This window comes from Ostrea edulis, chromosome 2, assembly GCF_947568905.1.
Source record: "Ostrea edulis chromosome 2, xbOstEdul1.1, whole genome shotgun sequence".
NCBI classification, from domain to species: domain Eukaryota; kingdom Metazoa; phylum Mollusca; class Bivalvia; order Ostreida; family Ostreidae; genus Ostrea; species Ostrea edulis.
Window position 1 is genome coordinate 7452250 of NC_079165.1, and position 26946 is coordinate 7479195.

Here is a 26946-nt window from a genome sequence, read left to right on the forward strand (position 1 = left end):
AAGAGTTTTCTCTCTAATCCTGTAAATACGGGTAAAAATGGGTTCTCAGTAACCTTTGCTTGTCGTAAAAGGCGACTAAATAGGGTGGTCCTTCGAATGAGACTGCAAAAACCGAGGCCCCGTGTCACAGCAGATGTGGTACGATAAAGATCGCTCCTTGCTCAAAGGCCGTAAGCGCCGAGCTTAGGCCTAAATTTTGCAGTCCTTCACCGGCAATGGTGACGTCTCAATATGAGTGAAAATTTCTCGAGAGGGACGTTACACAGTATAAAATCAATCAACCAGAGTTTCTCAAGGTTTCAATAAACGAACCCCGGGAAACACTAGGTGTAATCAGGTGTCTGGGAGGAGGCAACTTCTCGTCCGCCTAAGAACCATGTAAAATCAATATTTTGGATAAGTCCAAGTTTGAGAAATGGAGTCAAACTTGACATACTACGTCAGCTGGACATGTGTATCACATGGATTTAGTTATTTGGATATATTCAGTTGTACAGTCAAATGTTTGAAAAGTTTTAAAAACTACAAGTTAATGCAAATGTATACAATGCACAATATATTGAGAGGTTGTAATTTTAAAAAATCAAACAAAGCATGATAAAAATAGGCACTAAGGATACTATCATATTCCACTTGTGCAAGTATTGAAACGAGATTTTTTAAAGGTATCCCATTCTGACCGGTCACACCTGCCCTGGTCCATCTGTCTTTATCAGTATTTTAAATTAGAACCCAACACATACTGCGCCAATCCATGAGTATGTCAAATAGTCAATGGTATATCAGGTAGAAGGACTAATTTTGAAAACCAGTAGATATACTGTGATGTTTTTCGAATTGCCTCTGTAAATTCATTAACAGTGTATAGTTTGTCGAATGGGGACTTTAGGTATCGGTCCCAATGTCAAAATCACAACCCCTTGGCATGCAAAATGTCTCTGTGGTCCACGCGATTATATATGACTGAAATGTCGCCAAGAACACGTAAAATATCACAAGATCAACCAATATGTACAATAGCAAGCTGCAATTTCAGCAACATGAAATAGATTAACTGGACAACTTTTCCCAAGTGCAAAATGGACATTTTCATGGATTTTTCCAAATGAAATAGACATTTAAACGGATTTATGTTGATGACGTCATGTAGATGATATTGCCTGGCTACCAACCTTTTAGCAAACATTTTGTGAAAATAGCATTCAAGCTTGATCATTGATTTTTGTTTAATTAACATCGAGCACAGACAACTTGGCATTTCTACCAGAGATATATATTTCCAGTACATGTATGCAAGGTGAAGATAACGAACAGTGATCAATCTCATAACTCCTACAAGCAATACAAAATAGATAGTTGGGCAAACACGGACCCCTGGACACACCAGAGGTGGGATCAGGTGCCTAGGAGGAGTAAGCATCCCCTGTTGACCGGTCACACCCGCCGTGAGCCCCATGTATGTGATAGAAGAATTTTGTATGTCCAAAGCCGGGCTCTGTGTGTCTGAAGGAAAAATCGTTCACGAGATTCAGCATTTTAACTACATTTAAGTAGAATGTGAGAAATTGTGTAAAGTTTGATACGCTATGATCCACATGACTGTAAATACCAGAGACAAATTATGTGAAGCAGAACTGGACATGATCTCTTTTTAGGAGTGGAAAGAAGACTGGTCTTCTTATACAGCTTTACAATTTTGATTTTTATAGCTTTTATCATACATAGCTCTTTCTATTTAATTTCGGAATTTCGATTGATAACTAATATTATATTAACTTTATGTCCGTGTGCATACTGTCCACAATTCACGGGGCGGTAATTAGTTCTCCCAAACCACCAGTTGTTAAGTGATTAATGTAGAATGGCGAAAGCGACAACATTTAACCAGGAGATCGGTTCCTATTGCTTTAAGTTGTCAACATATTTTAAGCAAACATCTGCACGTTATAATTTGCCGAAATCACCGAAGCGAATCGCCGTTCTTTGAAGTTCCCTTCATCGGTATTGTTTCTTATGAAGTGGAAATTAGTCAGGGAACATAAGAGTGGCTGGTTAAATATGCAGCGACATTAAAATAATATCTGGAGTAATTTACTTATCCGTTTCTGGATTAAGTATTGTGCGACACCTCTCTCTCTCCCGTATTTAATCATTCTGTCACACCACTCTTCACTATAGACGGAGAATGTTGATTACTTCAGTGGCACGGCATCTCCTAGTTACCAGATATCCGATGTACTGCAGGAACCACTCAAGACTGTGTATCGAAGGATTAACATGCGCATGTTGCTGCTGATGTTGATGTGTATCGTACTCCCCGTGTGGATTGTTAACAGTGATCACCAGAAAGAATATCCCAAACAAAGATTCAGAGGTAAGCTCATTAAACTTTGCTTTTCATGTTGGTTTTACTTGTGTTAAACGCTCATTAATTTTTCTTTGAATATAATTAGGCAAAATGATAAGAAGAAAAATCCTACATCATCTCATATCAAAAGTCCGAGAAGTTATGGTGCGACTTTTTTTTCAAAATAACTCTTCACTTTCGTCATGTTTCTTTTCTTATTCTAATTTAAAACCAAAACATTCATTTAACGAAAACATTCTTTATGGTCACCTCGTCTTAGATTTTACCAATTGCGAAATTAATTAGTAATCGGCAGGCACCTGTGATTCTATTAACATGGACGTATCTAATTAAGAAAATTAATTAATGCTGATAATCTAAATTACATGTACTAGACACATGCATGTTCTTACAAATATCAAAATTGGCTTTGTGGTAAGCAGAGGGATAAACGACATCACATGAACTTTATAAGAAATAGTAAATATTTCCATATAGATTTTATTTATGAAAAACTGATGCAAATGTTATATAATATGCTACACTGAGTCATGGGAAACATAACTTTTCTCCTTATCTGCAAAACATACTTTGATATAAAATGTCAGCATAAATCATTATTTCACTGCCTTCTCTTTGTTTATAAAGAAAAACGAAATCCTTTTCAGCGACTTGAAATAGAGAGATTACATTTGTACCAAACCCCGTTGTTCCGAGGAGTTTTTGTGACAATAATGGACTTTTGACGCTGTTTTGGACACTAAAACTCAAATAATAACTATGTTTTTAAAACAAATATTAATGGTTTTCTCTTTAAGAAAGAATTAAGCATGTTTTTCTATTATAAATGATGATTTAGAAAACACTCAGGAAAACGACAGACAATAGAGAATAAATAAAATAAACTAGAATCATCGTTTCAATGACGATTTAATGCATTGTAAAATAACTTCTAGATATTTAGATACATGTAATTACATGTATACGGCATGCTTTTTGTATACGATTCGGACTATTACCCTGTCGTGGCCACGATGTGTACACTATGTGAAAAAGATTACATTTCCCGGTGGCTAATAGGGTACCTGCTATTGTATTGGCAAAGTTTTTACTATCATTATCAATTAGAAAAATTGATGTGGCAGGATCATTAATTGATCCTTCAAAGTAGCATGGCCTACATATCGGTAAACATGCATCAGTATCTGGCCTAGTGAACACCTTAGCATGAAGTTAATGGTAAACTTTTTTCCTGTGGGGAAAAGTATATGCTGTTGACGTTTTTCATACTAAATGTTTAGCAGGTTTTTTTACATACTGATTTTTACTTCGGATTACTCCGTTTACCTGATCAAGATCTAGGACTCACGGCGGGTATGACCGGTTAACAGGGATATTTATTCCTCTTAGGTACCTGATCCCACTTCTGGTGTGTCCAGGGGTTCTTGTTTTCTCTATTCTTAATTTTGTATTCTTTAATATAGGAATTATGAGATTGATCACTGTTAATTATCTTCATTTTGTACTTTTAGCTGTGAACTCAATATTCATTTAATTATCCTTCCATTCATACTTTATTTAAAACTTACGTAATTCCTAACTCTTTTGAATCTTGCCAATTTCAAAGTATATAAATCTGTGTATTAAGTAAGCGAAATCGGTTTATTAAATTATGTATGAAACACAAACATCGGCATCAAATTAAGCTATTGAGCATACGTTTTGTGTTGATACAGATTCGGATTTTGAAAAATGAATTACTGTGTCTATTACCTTATTACAATGAATATTATAAATGCTGATAAATGGAAAGCAGCATTTTTTTTTATTTCAAAAACAATTTATTGCTTAATTAAGAACAGTTTTAATTTGGTATAATATGACTATATCAACCCTATGTCAGTCATTAATGCTAATGTATTAATAGACTTAAACCACCGGCCCTGTCCTGCTATGATCATCAAAACGCTTCAAAATAATGAAACGTCCAAAATAAAAGAGCTGGCGTACCTGAGTGGAATCCTCGATGTACCGTTTATTTTGTGCTGGTTCACGTTCTGTGGCGGCACTCTCAGCTATTAACCGGAATTGTATGTTGGGTGCTAGTTCCCGTTCTCTGGCGGCACTCATAGCTATTAACCGGAATTGTACGATTGGTGCTAGTTCCCGTTCTCAGGCGGCACTCTTAGCTATTAACCGGAATTGTATGATTGGTGCTAGTTCCCATTCTGTGGCGGCACTCTCAGCTATTAACCGGAATTGTATGATTGGTGCTAGTTCCCGTTCTGTGGCGGCACTCTCAGCTATTAACCGGAATTGTATAATTGGTGCTAGTTCCAGTTCTGTGGTGGTACTCTTGGCTATTTACCGAAATCGTTGATTGGTGCTAGTTCCCGTTCTGTGGCGGCACTCTCAGCTATTAACCGGAATTGTATGTTTGGTGCTAGTTCCAGTTCTGTGGCGGCACTCTCAGATATGACACTCTTATCTATTTACCGGAATAGTTTGATTGGTGCTAGTTACCGTTCTGTGGTGGCACTCTTAGCTATTTACCGAAATTATATGTTTGGTGCTAGTTCACATTCTGTGGCGGCACTCTTAGCTATTTACCGGAATAGTTTGATTGGTACTAGTTCACGTTCTGTGTCATCACTCTCAGCTATCAATCGGAATTGTATGTTTGGTGCTAGTTACCGTTCTGTGGCGGCACTCTTAGCTATTTACCGAAATCGTTTGATTGGTACTGGTTCACATTCTGTAGCGGCACTCTTAGCTATTTACTGTAATTGTGTGTTTGGTGCTAGTTACCGTTCTGTGGTGGCACTCTTAGCTATTTACCGGAATAGTTTAATTGTTTGATCACGTTCTGCCGCGGCACTCTTAGCTATTTACTGGAATTGTATGTTTCGTGCTGGTTCACATTCTGTGGCGGCACTTAGCTATTTACCAGAATAGTTTGATTGGTGCTAGTTCACGTTCTGTGGCGGCACTCTCAGCTATTAACCGGAATTGTATGTTTGGTGCTAGTTCACGTTCTGTGGCAGTACTCTTAGCTATTTACTGGTTAAGACGCTCGCTTCGCAATGGAGATGTCCCCGGGTTGATTTTCTCTCCCAACAAGCGTTGGCTCAATGAAGAATCCTAAGTCTTGCTGATTCAACCTTCAGCGCAATGTATAGGTCAAAAGTCGTTGCACTTTACAATCAACTGATGACGTCATTACATGAGTGAAAACACAATGAATGGGACGAAAAACAACATTCAAACAAACAATACTTTGTATGTGGGGCGGACAGGATGAAGGGGGAATTGGACAGGAGGGGATAACATGAAAAGGTCAGAGGAGGAGGAAGGGAGGAAAGAAAAGAAGGGAGTAAGGAAGTGGCGGGAGAAAGATGTGGAATCCCATTTCCACTCCTTGTACATATATATAGAAGATATCTATATTGCGTGTTTTGATATTGGGTTTATCCAACGAGTTGATATGGTGTATTTATTCGCGAAGCTTGCCGAGCCATATCAACGAGTTGGATCAACCAAATATCAATATTTATCTCATATGTCTTCTTTTCGCTTGATTTTGAGATGATCCCCAGTATGGTAGAAACAGCTGATTGAATTTGTTTTGAATCCGTGGGTCAGGCGTCGTACTTATTAAGCTTCCGTACGCGGGGAAAAAACAGTGCGCTTATAATCGATTCAAGTACATGTATATTACAAGGGCATTTTTGTAAAAGAAACCATGGATGAAAATTGTTTTAGAAGGGATATACTTTATGATTAATAATGGTTTTGCCATTCCAACAAAATAACAACTATTGATCGAGTATTTATTTTTTGACGTAGGCCTGACCTTCTGGTAAAAGTTTGATGTCGCCGTCTTTTTGAAATAAATATGTGTAACAACGATCATTGAAAATAGGCCTAATATTGAATTCAGCGTTATTAGAATGTTCAACAGTTTACAATGAAAGTAGAAGTGTCTGTGTATTTGGATTTTATTCACGTAATTTCTTTGAATCTGAGGGCGAGAGGAAATCCTGAGGCACTTTAGTTAGTAAGTAAAGCTGTTGAGATTTATTACATCCAATATGGCTCCAAAGAAAAGAGACTGTGCTTGTGAATGCTTGGTACCGCAGCATGTCGAGGTACTTTCAATTAGACCTGTCCAGTAGGCGGTTGATTCCCGATAATAGTGTGGACAGCTCTTTGTTTTCTTATCGTAATAATATAAATATTTTTGAGTAGTTATTGATCGAGTTGATATTTTTATGGCCGGTAACTTGCATTATATGTCAGTGGGGGCAATATCATTTTGATTTTGCTATAAAAGAAATTCTAAATAAATACAGAATAACAAGTAATACACTATTTCATGCATCAACACAGAAAATACGTCATCCAAGCGGGGACAGTGTCAAAAGTAGTTCGGACCGGAAGTGCTTTATCAAACGGGCGTATGACAAAGCTAATGCTGTATCTCACTTGCAATATAGACCACATGTATGAGATAAAATAGGTGTATCTGTACTTTACCTATGTAATATACGAGGTGTATCTGTACTGTATAATATACCTATGTGATTTACTTTTTACTTGGCGTACTTTGCAAATGATTTATTACGTGAACTTGTACTTTACTGTGTACACCTTTAAGTGATTTATTCAAAAACTTCTACGTGAGAAGAAAAAATCTCTCGCTGTGACCTTCAATTCTACTTTTAGATATATCGATGACGTTTTATCTATTAACAATGATAGCCTTCATTCATATGTCGATTTGATATATCCCTGTGAGCTCGAAATAAAGGACACCACAGAGTCGTCCACTTCTGCTTCATACTTAGATATTTTATTGAAAGTAGACATTAACGGCAAACTGACAACTCAACTGTATGACAAACGGGATTATTTCAGCTTCTCCATCGTCAACTTCCCATATTCGTGTAGCAATATTCCATTATCACCTGCATATGGTGTTTATATATCTCAACTGATTCGATATGCAAGAGCTTGTTCTGGGTATAGTCAGTTTTTAAATCGAGGTAAGCTACTGACAAGGTAAGCTACTGACAAGCAAGTTGATGGTACAGGGATTTCAACAGTCTCGATTGAAGTCAGCATTTCGCAAATTCTATAGTCGTTATAACGATCTAGTTCGTCAATACAACCTCGCATTGGGTCAAATGCTGTCTGACGTGTTTCATACCGATTGTTAAGCCGTTCTTGACACACTGATTTTGACTGCGGATAACTCCGTTTACCTGATCAGGATATAGGGCTCACGGCGGGTGTGACCGGTCAACAGGGGATGCTTACTCCTCCTAGGCACCTGATCCCACCTCTGGTGTGTCAAGAGGTCCGTGTTTGACCAACTATCTATTTTGTATTGCTTGTAGGAGTTATGAGATTGATCACTGTCAGTTGCGTAGCTTCCAATGAGGCAACCGAGGCAGCTGCCTCGGTAAAAAAAAAAACAACAACACCTTTTACGTTGTTAAAATGTCGATAGCTTCGGGGGGGGGGCTGCGCCCCTCAGACCCCCTGCCTCGGTAATATTCGAACCCAAGCTACGCCTATGACTGTTCGTTATCTTCACCTTGCATTACGTGAACCTGTACTTTACTGTGTTCACCTTTAAGTGATTTACAACATATATTTCTGGTCGCGGTAGCTCAGTGGTAGATCGTTCGCTTCGTAACCCGCTCGTGTCATGGCCGCGTCAAACCTAAGGCGTTAACATAAGTCGTGATTTCTCCTTCGCGAAACCGCTCGTCATTTAGAAGTGAGAATCACGGGTCTTTCGGATATGACCTTAAAAACGGAGGTCCCGTGTCGCGGAAGGCGTTGGTACGATAAAGAACCCTCACTGCTACGGCCCTGAGCGCGGAGGATAGGTCTAAATTTGTGGTACTTCACTAGTTGCAATAATGTAGCCCTATCCTATTTTTTATTCTAATGCTTTCAGGATAGGGCTACAACAACATAGGAACTTCGTAATGGTGCAAAATAATTTAATTAATAAACGATAATAAGCTCCGTGTATTAGTCCCAAATGTTGTTTACACCAAAAGGAGTACCAACTTTGTGCTCAGGCATGTCTAATAAAGGTGTTTTTCATTAAATATGTACAGCATGCAAAATTCTTCGTCTGCTCCGTCATGCTTGTTCTCGCGAGATCTCGTAGGTGGATCTACAGAAATATCTAAACATAGACAATCAGCGGGAAAATGTAGTTACTCGAGCCATTCTGACAAAGAAAGAAAAACTATATGGTTGCAGAAAGAATTTACACTCTGCTGTTCGTTTTTTAAATTGGTATTAAATTTAAACCTTTTCAATTCCGACAAAATAGCTTTCACCTCCGTACTCGTCCATTGATGCAAATACTACCTTATATGGCATATGCAAATAACTTGACAATCAGAAGTTGAAACTTCTGTGCATCAAACATGGCGCTCAAATATGAATCGAGATATTGGAATGTATCGAAATCGTTAAAAACGGTAGAATAGAGCCTCACAAATCGTACGTTGCAGGTTGTAAATATATATATTGAATAAGAAACCTAGAATATCATTTTATTTACGTAAAGAAAGTCAGCAAATGTTTAGACTGATCGAAAATGTTGCGGGAGTGATGAGTGACGAATTCTCGACGGGACGTAAAAACAATCAATCAATCAATATCCACTTTTCACTTTGCGTACTTTGCAATATAAATCAGACATGTTTATCCCTCGGCTTCACAGACACCTGTCTTCTGGACCCACACCCCTAAGGCCTTTTGATCCACCTCCGTTTTTAGTCTGCAAAGCAAAAGTGTAAGAAACATTTCCTGAAAATTTTGTGGATGCTATACCCAGTGTATCTCTCGATCCCCAGTGTCATTTTACGCATTTAATAAACTCGTAAGGTGCACGGTTTTATTGCATTGAATATATAGCAAGGTGAGAAACAGTCATGTCAATAATAACGGGATCCTCACTGTGAGTTGAACGTTGGAAGTAAATGAGCTCTGATTTTCAGACTTCCGGTTAATGGTAGGTCAGGGGTGGAGCTTTATTGTTCTCTCCATTCATTTCTCTGTATGGTTTCGACAAACTATCTTTATCTTGCATTTCATTCGAATACATATTGGTTTCATGTAGCAAAGTGACCTCATTTAAGTGTTGTAGAATATTCGGTGCATTGCTTTCAAAAAGTTCCCTTTTCGACAATTTTACTTACTGTTAGAGTAATCTTCAGTTGAATTTAAAAGGACACCAGCTGACCTAAATAATTCAGTCAAAGGAATAATCAACTGTATTGTATAATATGGTAAAACAACAAATAAACAAACCATGTGTTTTTGTATCAAGGTAGTGTTAAAAATGACTACACATTAAAATGGAAATGGCTTCCGTATACTCGCTTGACAATTGGAACTTGTAATAAATACACGATGTATTTTAAAATTTCTCATCAATCATAAGATATTTATAACCTGCCTCTTATTTCAACCTGGTGTTTAGCTACCATTTATTTTTAGTTTTGGCATTCTTCCCCTTATCCCTAACAGCCGTTCCCGTTTTCTACTGTTACTTTTATCTAAGACCGGTGTTTTGTTATCTATTGTGGAACGCGGGGAGCCTGTTCGTGTTTTCTTTAAATTGTTGGGTTTTTCACTTGCATAAATGAAAAGGTGAAGATAACGAACAGTCATCAATCTCATTAATTCCTATAAAGAGCTCCAAATTAAGAGTTGGGCAACCACGGACCCCTGAATATATATGTCAGTAGCGTTTGGTGAAGTGCCACGAATTTTGCATTATGATCAAGGCCGGTTCGTATCCCGTGGCATGGGACCTCTATGTTTTAAGGTTATGCTTTGACATGGCTGCGATATCTGGAATTAAAACCAGGACCCCACTCTTGCGAAACTATTTGGCTAGATAGGATTTAAGAATAGGTGTATACTTTTATTGTAGGATCAAAATGATTCTGGCTTGCACATATACAGTGTATTTGATGTCTGCTATAATTGTATCTTAAACAGGGCCAATGATATTTTTAACAAGGTATCTATATAGAAACTGAGTCATGTTGTAAATTCACTTACCTTGTTGGAAACCCACTATTGGTAATTGGCCAATATGTTGTCTAAGCATTTAAAATTTACTTTCCGTACATGACCTCATTTAGCTGCACGGGAGATAGAGAAAAAAAATAACGTTCAATTGTCTTATAAAATGATTATTCATATGATTGTATCTATATGTCTTAAATGCATTGTTGATATTTTATTTGAATTTTATGCTTTCCGTATTTCTCATGCGTCGTGTCATCTTTTTGCCTCTTCTTTTTACATGTGTTTTTCTTCCTGTCGTTGATGTACATTTTTATATGCAAAACTTACACGGTACCAATTTTGATACACCAGATGCGCATTTCGACAAATAATGTCTCTTCAGTGATGCTTAAGCCGCAATTTTGGAAATTCGAAATAACAATAAACTTGTAAGAGCTAAAAGGATAACTAGAGTGCCAAAAACTGGAGCCAAATTAGTCCAAGGATAAGAGCTATGCATGAGGGAGATAATCCTTAATTTTGAAATGAATTTTCTAAATTTTATCTCAGCAATTAAATATACATCCATATTTTCAAGCTAGTAACGAAGTACTTAGCTTGTTTTAGGGCAATAGACAATTGATGATTTACCTATATAATCACTCTAGGTACAGTTTGTATGGTGTCTGATCCCTTTGTATTTGAGTTGCATGTTCTTTCACGTCCTTTATGATAAATGCTAATTTCACCTCAGAGAGTGTTCAGTTTTGCTATCATCTAATACAGCAAAAAGTAATATCAGTTAGGTTACGAGGCATCTTGAGATATAAGAATACGTGTGCTTGCTTTTATTGTTCATAAATCCACTGGAGTAGCGAATAGGGTTTGTGTTACGATTGGAGTACGAATGACCTTGTAATGGGCATTAACCTTTCTTGTGAGATTGAAGTGGGGTGTCACCAGTGAAACCGCGATAGTACTGAAGTAGAATGCTGAAATTAATGTCGCTAGATTTGTCACAGTCCTGTTAATTTGTTGACACTTCCTAATTTGTAAAGCAAGTGGAAGTTTCACTTGTCCTCAGTTCTGGGGAGCTTTAATAACATCATGTGCTGAAATATATGTACATACAGAAATAGATTAAACGAGTTTTAATTACATCATTATTTATTTAACACAGCATATATGTCACATGTATTCATCTCATGTAGGTTTGTACAACATGGTATTGTTTCACTTTTCTTGGAAGTTTTGATAAAATTCACCTTTTCAATGTATTATGCTAAGGCCATCATTAAAAATATTTTTGTTTGATGTACTCTGATCCACATTTTCCAAGGGGGGTCGGTAGGTAGGTTGGTTTTTTTAACGTCATGAAAATGATCGTGTAGGAGCAAATTTGACGGGTCGGTCGGAGTACATCAAACAAATCAATTTTTATTTTTGGCCTAACAAAGGAAAGACACTGTCATACTAAAAACTATTCAATATTAATGCGAAATCAAAACACTGCCACAGAAAAAAAGTAGAATCATCCCAGAATTCCTGTTTATTAGCTTCACTGTTCGACATACAACGTCATACTACTGCATGAAAGGCGAAGATAACGAACGATGATCAATGTCGCAACTCCCACAAGCAATGCAAATCAGAGAGTTGAGCAAACACCAGAGGTGGGATCAGGTGTCCAGGAGAAGTAAGCATCCCTGGTCGACCGGTCACAAATAGCAAGTCCCAGTTGCACAAAAGTTCAAGTTTGAACGCTAGGTCTAGGTAACGCTGTATAAATGTGAGAGTTGATAGTAAGTTAACTGTCAGTTAACCTCTAGTTACTGTTTAATAAATGTTATAGTTAATGGCAAGTAAACTACCAGGTAACCTCTAGTTAATTTCAAATACATATGAGAGTTAATGGCAAGTTAACTGCCAGTTAACCTCTGGTTAATTTTAAAGAAAATAGTTAATGGTAAGTAAACTATCAGTTAACCTCTATTTAATTTAAAATAAATGTGAGAATTAATAGTAAATTAACTGTCGGTTAATTTCTTGTTGATGCTCAATAAATGGGAGAGTTAATGGCAAGGAAACCATCAGTCAAGTTACCTTCCTGCTACTAGGTCCAGTTTACTATTTTAGTTATGGAAAAGTCTTTCAAACAAATAAAAATACATCATTTTACCATGAGCATAATATTATTATTACTAGTATCATCCCAACGGAAGGTCGCTATTACAATTGATAACTCTGAGAATTGTTCGGGTTGGGTTTTTTTCCCTTGCTACCCATTCTCTTGATCCCGGTGCCGTCTTCAACAAAGTCACTGTTAACCTTCGTCAAGCGCCCGGCATTAAGGGCGGAAGTCGTGGTTCTTCCGGATACAACCTTAAAAACGGATAGAGACCCTCACTGTTACTACTGTATGTGGCACTTCATCTAATGCTGGTGCTGTCGCTACTTGAGTAAAAAATTCTAGCATGGGACGTAAAAAAAGAAATAACATACAAACATTCCATTGGAGATGTTACTCCGCTTGGTGGTTGCAATTGAAATGGTCAGGACAGAGTGAGATTGAGCACCAGGATATATAGATATGTGTGTGTGTGAATAGATTACTACTATCCACAACTTTCTTAATTTATTGTATTATATCTAACTGACTTCCTTATAATCTGACAGTATAGTGATGGCTTGTTCTGCGTATGATTAGTTTTTAAATCGAGGCAGGCTACTGAAAAACAAGCTGATGGTGTAGGGGTTTCAACAGTCTCGTTTAAAGTCAGCAATTCGCAAATTATATGATCGTTATAACGATCTAGTTTGCAAATACAACCTATTGGATAATATGCTGTCGGGTGTGTTTCATGCCGATTGTTAGGTATGCATTTTGGTAGTTGTATGTTGCTTTATAGGGATTATTCATGACGTTGGTCACTAATCCATGACGTCATGGGTTTTGGGATAGTTTGTTTCAGATAAATATGTAGGCACGAATTGCAATATAAAAAGATTGGATATCACAGTCTACTATAAAGTATACTACAGTTTAAAAACTGAAGTCGAAGCAAAATCCACGTTCAATTTCAGCTGTCAATTTCTGATATGGACCTTTCTTAAAATTCTAATAACAGGATATATCGATGTAAAGCACGTGGATTTTTAAAGACAGTTTTAAAACTGGAAATTTTTTTTATAGAGACTGGAATTAGATTATTCTTTTAATTTGAGTATCCATTATGGGAACTGGAATACGCCAGTTGGTACCGAAATATTTAATTGTATAAAGGTTAAATTAACATTTTTGGTTCATTCATAGCACATAAACTCTATTTTCCTCTCCGATTTTGAACTTTTCTTCATAGATGTTGGTGTTGAATACTGGAACATACTTATATATGTTGTACATTCACACTCCGGTGCAAACACTTTTAAATCTCTTCAACATGTTATCAGTAAGCGCATACAATAATGAAATATTTGTTTTACATTTCAGGTCGTACTTCACACATTTACCAAGATATCACAAATTTAACTTTAAAATTTCTTCACCAAAAGACAGCAACCACAAATACACCGACGACTTCTCCACCGAGAAAAAAAATCAAAGGCCTGTGAGTACTCGCTTTGCTGTCAACATAATGGTTCACTTTCTTTTCTTTTAAGTATATCCGTTATCCAATTCTCCGCATTATACTGAGATGGTTCTAATTGTGTTTTATTTCCATATAAGTATTGATATTCATTTAAGATGAAATATGCAGATTTCGATATTGTACAATCTTTCAAATATTTTTCCCATTTCCAATTCTTACACGTATGTATACATATACAGTGAAAATATAAACGTGTATCTGCTAAATGCTGATTACGGTCGAATCATTTAGATTCGTGAATTGTCGATAGTTTACACTTTCGTGAGGATGCAATTTCATGGATATGATTCTGCCTGATCAAAATATAGGGCTCACGGCAGGTGGGACCGGTCGACAGGGGATGCTTACTCCTCCTACGCACCTGATCCCACTTCTGGTATATGCAGGGGTTCATGTTTGCCCAACTATTTTGTATTGCTTATTGTGGACTGTTAGTCCCCGGGGGTCTCTACAGCCCAATAGCTAAGTACTTCGTTACGAGCTTGAAAATACGGATATATATTTAATTCCTGTGATAAAATTTAGAAATTCATTTCAAAATTAAGGATTATCTCCCTCATGCATAGTTCTTATCCTTAGAAGAATTTGACTCCAGTTTTTTGGCACTCTGTTTTCCCCTAAAATAGCTCTGACAAGTTTTATTGTTTTTTTTTTTGTTTTTTTTTTTTTGTTTTTTTTTTTTGAATTTCACATATTTTGGTTGAGCATCACTGAAGAGACATTATTTGTCGAAATGCGCATCTGGTGCATCAAAATTGGTACCGTATAAGTTTTACATTATAGGAGTTATGAGATTGATCACTGTTCGTTATCTTCACCTTTTATTGAAACATAAATTTACTATTTCGTTGTGGTTGAAATTTGTGGGACATGGGACCCACAAAATCCACGGAAATTGAGCACCGAAAAATCTAATTATTCCACAGCTGTATTGGTTCTAAGTATGTTGTACATATATATAATGTCCCATTTTTATGATTTTGCCATATATTTTAAGACATATTGATTTATGTGTAATTTATGATTTATTTAAAATCATCTTTATAATATACTTTAATGTAAGTTTTATTAGAATTAATGTGTACTTATTAACAATATTAGCAGGCCTATAAATCTGTTTTGCACATAAAATAACGAATCTGTATTAATTATCGGTTCTTAAGATTGCTTATTTTATAGCCGACCGGAAAGTGATACGCACTCGACTTATGTGCAATATTTGGTCATAAGACATCTTTGTATCGAGTATGACTTTCTGATGGTTTTTAGAGAGGTGTGCACTGCGCAAACAATTCTAATCTTTTTGAAATGCTAGAGACCTTGATCCTAGCAACATAGTTCAGGGACAATACTTTATTTGCTCCTTAAGGAGGTCAGCTCCTCGGCCTTTGAGCACGACTGCAGAGGATGTTATAAATGTGTATATGCTAGTTCAATACTGATTCCACTGGTCCAAACATATTAAACATATCTTTCTTAACCCTATCCAGTTGAAAAATGTGGTGTCAATTAAAATTTTGTAAGGGTTTGACAGGGACTACATTTAGTGGTGGAAAGTTGTAAATCTGCACGATTATACAGTTTCTGTTGTATCCTATACATAGTCTATATCTATATATATATATATATATATATATATATATATATATATATATATATCCTTACACTTGTATTTTATGATACAAGTAGTAGAGAATTGGAATTGATTCAAAAGTAGTTCATTAATTTGGTTGATATATTTTTCCAAACAGAACACCGATTTTATAAAAAGTATAAATTAATTTACTCGAAATTTTTAATATAAATTCAGGAATTTGGCCAGTGATTAAAAAATTGATCTATAACTCTCACTGTTTTTAATACCATTTTAGATTTTAAGATAAGACTTTGTAATTTATGTGCGATTTTAAAAATTGACAATACTCAGTATATTCTTTTAACCTCTCTACTTCTATATCATAGATATTTCCGTATATCTAGTGCAAAAAGATCATTATTTAATTCCAGTCTACTGATATTAAAGGTTTTATGTCTGTATTGTTACAAGACATGATCATGTATCTATTTGATGTAATGATTTGCGTTGCGTATGTTATGCTGAGACCAACAGACAAATCAAGTTTACGTAAATAAATTTCAAGAGTAATAAGGTTAAGTTTAACGTGATATAGCTCAATAATAAGTGCTGTGACCTCAGTTTTCCTTTTTAATCTCGCCTTCAATGTAGAATTTAAGGATATACATATATGTACTTCCCTCAAAAAATGACAATGATATAAAACCCGGGTGCGAACTTCTCAAACATTTCAATTCTCGGTCCTAGCGCCACCTCAAACCTAAAACGTTTAACATAGATAGTGACTGTTGCTTCGCCAAGCACCCGCCATTCAAAGTGAAAGACACGTGTCTTTCATATATGACCTTAACTCCCGGAGGTTGGTGCACTAGTACTTACCCAGGGCAACTGTCAAACCTCAGGTCCAAATTATAGTCATGTAAATCTATGACAGTCTGTTTGGATAATTCCAAATTTGCGCTTAATTCTAGACCTGGACTTTTGATGGTGGTCATTAGAAGTCGTTTGACAAAATATGCTTTCCCACATAAAATGAAACGGTGCCAGTGTGTACGTTTTCGAATGGTGTAAATGTGTATAAAAATATATCTGTTCTGTCATATTTCAAATTTACTTTCAACATTCATATTTTAAATAATTTACCGAAAGTTAAGTCTACTCAAGCTGAAATGTTTTAATATAGCTTATTTTTTGCAATGTTAACCACATTCTTTAACCACAAGGCAAATTACACTTCAAATGAGCCGAATGAAGTACAAATGGTCTATATGATATGAAATCTGTGGTAAATTTGGTTGCATATCTTTTTAATTATATCCTGAAATTCTCAGAATATAATCTACCGTTTTAATTAAAAAGACAATTAACAAATATTTAAATAATTTTATTAAATTGTGTTGTTTAAGTTGCCACAAATTCTATAAACTATAGAAATAAAGTGAAAGGTCATTCAATCTACTGAGCAGGTTGGACCCAGCTGTTTTATAATCATCAAAGTGGGGTCTATAGCCCAATTCTGGTTTATGAAAACATCCAAATTAGGAGACACCCAGGATATACATTTATATATCATAGAGTTGTGCATATCTATATAATACTAATGACATGAATATTAATTTTTGTATTCATGTGCAGCACACTTTACATTTTGTTCGGGCTATTAACTGAAGTAAACTGTATCAATGTATAATAAGAAAACATGAAAATTTCTAAATGCGGCATTGTAAAGTTAAAGTGGTTTGGTGTAACCGTCACACACACGAATGAAATCCAGCTGTGTGAACAAGCAAATCTATCAATCCAACTCGGCAGGCAACCACAGTTCGATATAAGGAGAATTTCCATTGGTTATTTGTAGTAGTGAAATGTCCATTGACCATTATGCTGGAAGTGCACTTAGGATTCGTATATGTGAATGATTTTGAATTATCTTAACTTCAGATCCCTGATATCCTAATGTTACCATTAGATGAGACATACTTTTCCTTGTAAAGTGAACATTAATAGTTTTTGATGGATTAATTTCAGCAGTTCACTGATTGGACCATAAACTTATTTTTTCAAAGTCACAGGCCAAAGATTATGCTGCATAATTGACATTATTGTCAGCTATAACGTACAAAAAATATCAGCTAATAGACGAATGTTATCGTTTAAAGCAGATGATTTATCATTGATATGCAGTAAAAAATGAAATAAAGAAGGGGGGATCCAGAGTATTGCCTTGTAGAACTCCAATATTTGTTGTTTAAAAGTGCATGAAGAACAACATTTTTAATTTTATCACTAAGATAGCTTGCAACCCACTAGGTAAATTGGTCCGAAATATCACAATGGATGTGTTTAAAAAAGAATACTTTTATGCAAAATTTTTACTCTACGCGAAAATATTGACGACTGTGACGGAGAAACTTCAAATGTATTGTTCCACGATATATGCCAGAGGTGATTTAAATCAAATGTAAATTCTAAAAAGTTGTAAAAAACATTCATTACATTTGGAATCACATAAATTTTCTCAAATCAACAACATCAAAACGTACGACTTTTGAACACTTTACACGACCATTCCTCACGAACCGTGATGAATTTCATAACTCCTATAAAGAATACACAATTAAGAGTATGGTAAATACGGACCCCTGTACATACCAGAGGTTGAATTAGGTGCCTAGGAGGAGTAAGCATCCCCTGTCGACCGGTCATTTTACCCAATGACAGGTTTTATTAGTAATTTAGATCGTTACAACGACCCTTAAATTTGGGAAATGCTGACTTTAAACATCAACTTTAATATTGGTCAGTAGCAATACAAAGTGTACAAAATTATATGTATTGTGTCTATCTTATGAATATAGTAATTAATCCTCACAGTTCGCCGAAATATTGTGATAATTAGTCACAAGACGGATTCAAATCTAAGCCTTGATTGCAAAAAAAAAAATCTTGTTAATTACTTGGATAGTTCCGTGGAACAGTGACGTCACATGAGACCTTCGGTCAACTGATTGTAGTGTTAGATATCTTAAAAAACTCAACTTTTAGTCACCAAAGAAAACATTTATTTCGATGTTGGTTTTCCCGAGTCTAGGCCTACTGTCACGAGTGCATTTCGAAGAAGATAAATAAATAAAAACAATCAATTTCAAAGTAGAAACTACAATTATTTTAGAAAGGCAATATTATTTTCTTTTTCTTTTTTTAAATTGTGAGTTACCCGTTGTTAGGAAGTGGGAGCACGGCGTTATACTGTACTGGATGTTATGAGTTCATTTAAAAAATGAAAGCATACCAGTATTATATTTCAATTTTAAGTTAGAAGTTATGTTGTTGCAAGGTCTGTTTTTATTCCCAAGGTGCAAGTGTATATTTTGTAAAATGATGACGACTAGGACAGAATGCATATGTTGGAGGTCTAGCGGTGCTTAGTTTCTATATAACCATTTTCGCGCAGCTGAACTGGATCTACAGTGCATGTCAAACTGTTTTTATGGAAAAGTACATGGACAAAGGCGATTGGGTTTCTTTATGGCAAAGTCCTTACGCCGACAAAAAGTACCCGTGTCTTTTTCCCCAATACCTTGCTTCGAAAAATGGGGGGGGGGGGAGTTTCAGTCTATCTACATCCTTTCTTCTGACAGCTGGTACACCCGTAAGCGACACAAAACACCCTAATGCAAAATTATCTACAAGCCGTTAATGTGATGTGTGCCTTTTGTCTATTAAATCTAATCCGTTTATAAAATGGCTAACAGATGTTTTCAAACCTTCTCATTCGAGGTCGAATATGGCATTCCGCATAATCGCGCGTAAAATATTAAAAGTAGATAGGATGTGTTTCATACTAATGCTTAGGCTGTTCTTGACACACTGATTTTGACTAAGGAGTACGCCTTTACCTGATCAAGATGTGGAGCTCACGGAGGTGTGACCGGTCGACAGGGGATGTTTATTCCTCCCAGGCACCTGATCCTACCTCTGGTATATCCAGGGATCCGTGTTTACCCGGCTCTTAATTTTGTATTCTTTATAGGAGGTATGCTATTGATTGCTGTTCTTTTCATGCATATCACAAGATTTGAATTTCGTCGCTTTCAAACCCGAAAACTACCCAAAATATTTTCATCTAAAACACGTTTAAAGTCATTTTAGGCATACAAAGAAATAAATTTTAAAAAATAAAAAGTTTAGTAATATGCGGTATGTCCTTTAGATGTACATATTGTGATTCTAAGAGTGGGCAAGTTCCAGTCGTGTTTCGCAAAGATGTCGATAGGTATTTTGTTCTTAGTTTTAAATTATACATAATGTTATTATATGACATATATTCTAACACATTCACCGCTTGTTCTAACTGATTACATACCATGTACATGTAATATATTTATGTGTAGTGAAAGTTAAAAAAAAAAAATGAAAATGAAGAAAATCAATTCTCAAGCAGACCAATGTCACATTCCGGAACAGAGTTCGATGTTTATATGTTCTCCAGTTGGCCGCTGTGATACTTCAAGCAAATAATTTAAAAAAAAAACAAAAAACAGTGTATGTTAAAGTCAATCTTATCCGGAAAGGTCACTGGCCCACACAAAATTCCTTTCCTGGGCATCCGCCATCTGTGTGATGTTATGTTTTATGATCTACGATGAGAACGCTTAGGTAGTGACAAATATTCTTGTTTAACATCTCACTGCCCTACTGTACCAAACAATTAAGTCGTCATCATCCATCACGTTAGAGTCTAGACATTGATAATCTAATTATGGAGAGGGCTATTGTGCACAATCGGACAAAGTCATTATAATAATAAAGATTTCAAATTTAAAGTAAAAAAATGAAAGCGTTAGGCGTTGATGTATAGTAAATATAATTTAGTGTCGACCTGCTCCTGAAAATGAAGGTAACGAACATGCAGTGACCAATCTCAAAATACGAAAGCGAGAATTTGACAAACATGAACCCCAGGACACACCTGAGATGGGATCAGGTGCCTAGGAGAAGTAAGCATCCTTTATTAAAGAAATTAGATAATATCTTCATTTCTACGATTTTTATAATATTATTGTTTCATTTCAATGCTTGGGGATACTTAATTATCGCATTTAGCTATTGCAATCACCGAGTGATAAAACTACATAATAATTATACACTTTCGAGGGTCATTTTTGGTGTGTGCTTTTTTTTTTCTTTTTTTTTTTTTAGAAAAAAAGAATACGTCTTTTTTTTTTTTATTCTGTTGAATTAGATGTGCAGAACAGGGAGATTATTATAGATTTCGTATCGTTTGGGACTAGTGATACTTTTAACTAAAACTCGGGTGACCGATAAGGCTTTTTCAGAAATCCTGGTTGGGTACTATCCAAAATGAGATAATCTGTGGTTGGATTGACTCCGACTCGGATATTCAGACATGGAATAGTTTAGTGCTATGGGACATCACTTTTTACGGGTTCTTTTTCTTAAATTAAATCGGCTAAAGCTTCAGGTATTTTACTCTTTATAAGTTTTTGACTGAATATCAGGAAATATGTCCACACAAAGTTGTTGCGCGGTAAAGCGACCCTATCTTGTGAGGTCTGCTTCTGTATAACGACCGATGGAAGGCATATTTCCCCAATATTCAATTAATGGCCTTTTTATTACACATTTTTCAATCTATATGCACATCGAATTCTAGGCACCTGATCCCACCTCTGGTTTGTCCAGGGGTCCGTGTTTGCCCAACTCTCTATTTTGTATTCCTTATAGGAGTTATGAGATTGATCACTGTTTGTTATCTTCACCTTTCAGTCGTTTACATTTTCGGTAACAGTCGAAGAAATTAAGACAATTGTTATTTGGAAACACAGTTATCGAGTTATGAAAGCAGAGGCAACGCAACGTCACCATGTAATTAAATTTACAATTCAGCTTCAGTAAAAGCCCTGGTTCTCTATATAGAATATATGGGGGAAATATCAAAATTTGATTTCCTCGGACAAGAAAGATGCTCTGTTATTGGACGAAACGCATCAGGTGTCAGCCGTCTAATCTAAAGACAGCAAGTAGCACAATGTAGTCGGCAAGATGGCGTCCGGAGTCTTTTTAATCGAATTTCTTTCAAATATATATTTGAATTATAAGAGGTTTTGCCCTCGGCTAAATAAAACACTTCTTAGGTTTGTTACTGACTGTCTACGGACATATGTTGGGTTGTCACAATCATAGAACCTAGAAGGCTCGTAATAAAAAATATCTATTACCGATTATACACCAATAATAGACTAATTTTCTAATAATGTTGATGTTTTTAAGTAATGTGGTTTTAAATTACTGTTATGGACCACAAAATTGCACATGTTGTTTGGAAAAACAGGTAGTTACATATTCTGCTTAACTAAAGTTCAGTCAGTTCTGAAGAAGTTTCGCTCACATTGGATTATAGAGTAGTTCATGAATTATCTACCCTGGCGACATCTGTTAACGTATTCGATTTGATGGTGTATTCTTTTCATCGCCTTTGACGGAGAACTCGCGGGTAAATCTAGTTCATCGTTATGGATCAACTTATGCATACATATACCAGTAGTTGCAACAACAAAAACGTCAAATCAAATCCAAGAGAAACTAGTAAAAAGTTAATGATTTCCGCAAGGCGTCGTACACAAGTTAATATACTGATATGAGATCAATATTATACATATACTAGTACAGTATTTTCAACTGCATGTCATCCATCTCTCGTAGATTTAATATAAGTACAGAAAATGCTTGCATTTGACAAGGAAACAATTCCAGACCCAGATCATTACCTTGGCATTTCAACAATTTCACAATACCAAATATCCTCGCTTTCAAAGCTCCAAAATGTGTCTTTAATATCAGGAACATTGAGAAATATAATAAAGTGCAAAATCAAGATAGCATGACCGTACGGGAAACTCATGTAAATTACTAGTACATTCTGGGGTTTTCCATTGTTTTTATCAATTATATTTAAATGTTCATGTGCTGAGAAAAATCAGAATACTGCCAATATACTAGACAAAGTATTCTGACTAAAGAGATTTTGTCGACTTCTGTGCAAAGATCTGTTCATGGATGTCATTCCCTGTAAAGAGGGCGAGGTATTTAGGTATTTCATATGTTGTGACCATTCTCCAGAATACAAACACTGACAACATAGTAATATATAATCAGTTTGCTAATTCTCATTTCTGTGATTTTTTTGTTTCAGCATCGTGCGCCTAGAGGAAGATATAATGATAATCAAGATATGCCAATATTTCCAATTCCAAACGACACCGTCCTGGTTTCAGCGATATTTTTGTGTTCGACATTTCAGACCAATTTGGTGACGACAGCCTTAGATTAGAGGTAAATATAAATATTCCGATTGTAATTGTCTCGTGGGGATCCGGGTTAGAGTAGGTCATCAGTACCCCTTTGCTTGTTTTAAAAGACTACTAAATGGGACGGTCTTTCGGGGGAGATCGTAAAAACCGAGGCCCCGTGTCACAGCAGGTGTGGTACGATTAAGATCCCTCCCTGCTCAAAGGACGTAAGTGCTGAGTATAGGTCTAAATTTTGCAGCCCTTCACCGGCAATGGTGACGTCTCCATATGAGTGAAAAATTCTAGAGAGGGACGTTAAACAATATACAATCAATCAATCCAATTATAATTTTCTACAAAGTGCAGAATACGATAACTTCATCGATTACGTCAGTGGGGTAATTAAGTAGCCCATAACAGCTCGTAGTGTATGTTGTGTCAAATAAATGGTTTCTATGAAAGTATGATTGAAATATGCCATTTCTCAGCCGTTTACGACGTATGAATTCTAGCTATGCCGTATAATGTATAACATACATACCACTGTAACATTATCAACACTCCAATAATCAAAGGCTTTGAAACGGATATTTTCTCTACCTTCTCCTCGTGAATTTCACTGCAAACAACGAAATTACTGCTTTTTGATTTACGTTCCTTATTTGAAAAGTAATCTATGTAGTAAAGTTCTGATTTCAACATCATATTTGACCAACAGTATATAATTACATATAGGTTAAACTGTACTGATTGCAAATAATATCTTTTTAAACTTTGAAAATCTTGATATTTAAACGATTATGTTAACTTGTTAAGATGACAACACGTTCATTCATAATATAATTTATATCTAAGAAGTTCCATAGCTTAATATATTACAATATTGATTTAGCTTACTTTACATTAAATGTTTTAAAAATAAACGTATTGTCATGATTTATTTGTGTTTACAGTAATAAAGGTAAAACGGAAAAGTGTAATAATTTTCAGTTATCTAATGACATATGATATTGACCAGTTATGAATTCTTTCTTGTCTATAATTAAATTACCTGTTTCTTGAGGGCAGTTTTCAAAGACGAGCCATCCCGTGGGGATCCGGGTTAGAATAGGCCCTCAGTACCCCCTTCCTTGTAAGAGGCGACTAAATTGGGCGGTCCTTGGGATGAGACCGCAAAAACCAAGGTCCCGTGTCACAGCAGGTGTGGCACGATAAAGATCCCTAAGTACCGAGCATAGACCTAAATTTTGCAGCCCTTCACCGGCAACGGTGACGTCTCCATATGAGTAAAATATTCTCGAGAGGGACGTTAAACAATATTCAATCAATCAAAGACAAGCCAAATAATAAAGAAGCATTTTAACACAACGAAATATCAATTCATCGTAGAATATTTGTTGGAAAGTTGCCAGTATACCCTAAGTGAAACACACTCTTTTATGTGTTAAAAAATAACACATTCAATTGCCGAAGGGTAGGGAGTCACCTCTACATGAATTATTTGTTTGTTTTTAACTTTTGCAATGTGCATAGAAGAGGGTGTGGTGTTAAATTCCGCTAGAGAAAGCATCATTTTTAAAGCTTAAGTGACTTTGAAAAGTGTATACTTTGAATATATATGATGTAAAACTCTAAATCTTGATAACGCTAATAAAAAAGTGAGAAACGTGTCTCATTTAAAGACTGTATTATGATGTAAATGCCAGTGGTCACTGCTCAAAAATATTAATTTATGGTGTTTTCTCTCTTTTGCAGTTCTTTATGGTCGCATCACGATTTCCAGTAATTGTTTTGCAAAAGTAATGTTAATGACTGCGGTAGGCGGTGTATTGAAAGTATGTACCATGTACAAAAATGCATAATTAACTTTTTGACATTTTGTGATTGTGTCAGTGTTTTTACGCATGATTGAAGCAAAATGAAACTGTTGAAGGTGTGGTGTTTATTATTTATGGAATGTATACCTCTGTGAAATAGCTCAGGTGAAAATGCATGAAAGTGTTTTTCTGTTTCATACAAAACTGTATTATTATGTAATAAATGTTTGACTGGTCATTCACCTTTCAAGGTTACTTTTATCTACCCTGTTTCGTAATTTAGCTTCATGCTATAATGATATTTCATTTAATTGCTTCAAATTAATATGTTTTGAATTGTGCATGATGCTCTTCGTATTTTCGTTTTAAAATAAAGAAATGAATACGTTCGGCATATTACTAATAAGTTGTTCCTTTCTCATTCCATGTTAAAGCTGGACGAACAATTAACTATTGTAACGGGAACTGTCGTCCCGACGGCAGTCTACTATTCAGAAATTACTAAATATTATACTCGTCTTTTTTTTCAACTATAGTCCAGCTGGACATGTCAGTACAGATGATGTCGATATAGTTCAAAATGACGACCTGCAATCACGTATTTCGATAGATCCGCGTTTCGGGGGATCCCCGATTTTTGAATTGGCAACAGTACCTAATTTTTTATAATAAATTCTATTTTATATTGTGAAGGGAAAGATCTTCACACCTTGATAAATTGGCTAAAAAGTATCGGAGGAATAATAAAATCTCGTATTAGACAAGGCATTTGAGGCATGATAGATCATGCAACACATCCGCCGTAAGCCCTGTATCCTGATCAGGTAAACGGAGTTATCCGCAGTCAAAATCAGTGTGCCAAGAACGGCCTAACAATCAATAGTTTTATTCCTTTAGAGATGAAAGAAATATCAACATTTCTGTTTGTTAATATTTAGCTCTTACCTACTACACACCTTTTTTACTTATGCATTGTAAATATACATTAAATATCATCTAAATATGTATTAAGTCACGTTTTCAGCGATTGTAAGAAGAAATAACACTGATAACGAGATATTTATTAATACGTAACAGAGATTTCGTTAATCTTTAATGTATATTTACAAAACATAAGTATAAAAAGAAAATAAATGTGTTGATCCCAGATCACAAAAAATAAGACAGGGGGATGCATAATCCATGCCCGAAGGCCTGTGGTTTAACATGGAGTTGTTCTAAAGAACTGTACGTCTAGCTTTAAGTAGGCCCATGCGAGGTAAATATGTTGCAAAATATGATATTAACAATTTGAGTAGAAATTATGTACATAACAATTGATGAAAGTTTCACGGCTGATTAATATTTAAGCACTAGGGAGGGACTCTTATTTATCTATTTATTTATTAAATAAGTATTTGTCATAAAAGTGGAAACCACTGTGTGTTGTATCCTTGCACCTAACATTGTAAATTCTCATATAAATATAAACAGCTTAGAGCAAAATATATATCGATAGCTAAAAGACACTACATGTAAGTACCATTAGTTTGTTGTCTTTGAAAAAAGCTTTGATTGGGTTCAATATTTGCTTAAGTTATTTCAGTAAAAAAAAATAAATAAACAAGCGATAAAGCTAAACGGTAAAGAAAATCAAGCTCTTTTGAGTATTTACTACCACAGCAAATTCTATTGGAAAACATTGACCATGATTGTCGCGCCGAATACAATTAGCCTCTGGAATTAAACGGTGAAGATAACGAACAGTGATCAATCTAATAACTACTATAAGGAATGAAAAATCAAGGGTTGGCAAACACAAATCCCTGAACAAACAAGATCAGGGATCAGGTGTCTAGGAGGAGTATGCATTCCCTGCTGATCGGTCACACCCGCCCCTAGTCCTATTTCCCAAGTAAATGAAGTACTAGTAATCCGTCCTCAAAATCACACGGCCTCTCACCTCTGTCGGCACGGGTTCGAATCCCGCTCGCGCCGGTAAGTGAGAAAGTTTCCCAGTTTGCTTTCGGAAGGTCGGTGGTCTCTTCCCAGGTACATTGTATCTGGGTTCTCTCTTCCACCAATAAAAATTGGGCGCCACCATATAACTGAAAAATTGTTGAGTATGGCGGAAAACATCAATCAATCAAAATCAGTGTGTAAAGAATGATCCAACAATTGGTATGGAACACGAAAGACATCATTTGTGTTGGCA

General features: G+C 35.7%; 1 long non-coding RNA gene across 1 annotated transcript; it reads left to right on the top strand.

Annotated features, from left to right (window-relative positions):
* The first annotated feature begins 1853 nt into the window (after positions 1-1853).
* Positions 1854-25155, top strand: LOC125681938 (uncharacterized). Its single transcript, XR_007372368.2, has 4 exons — positions 1854-2374; positions 13887-14004; positions 22839-22978; positions 24691-25155. It is a non-coding gene; the product is annotated as an uncharacterized LOC125681938 (long non-coding RNA).
* The last annotated feature ends 1791 nt before the right edge of the window (positions 25156-26946 follow it).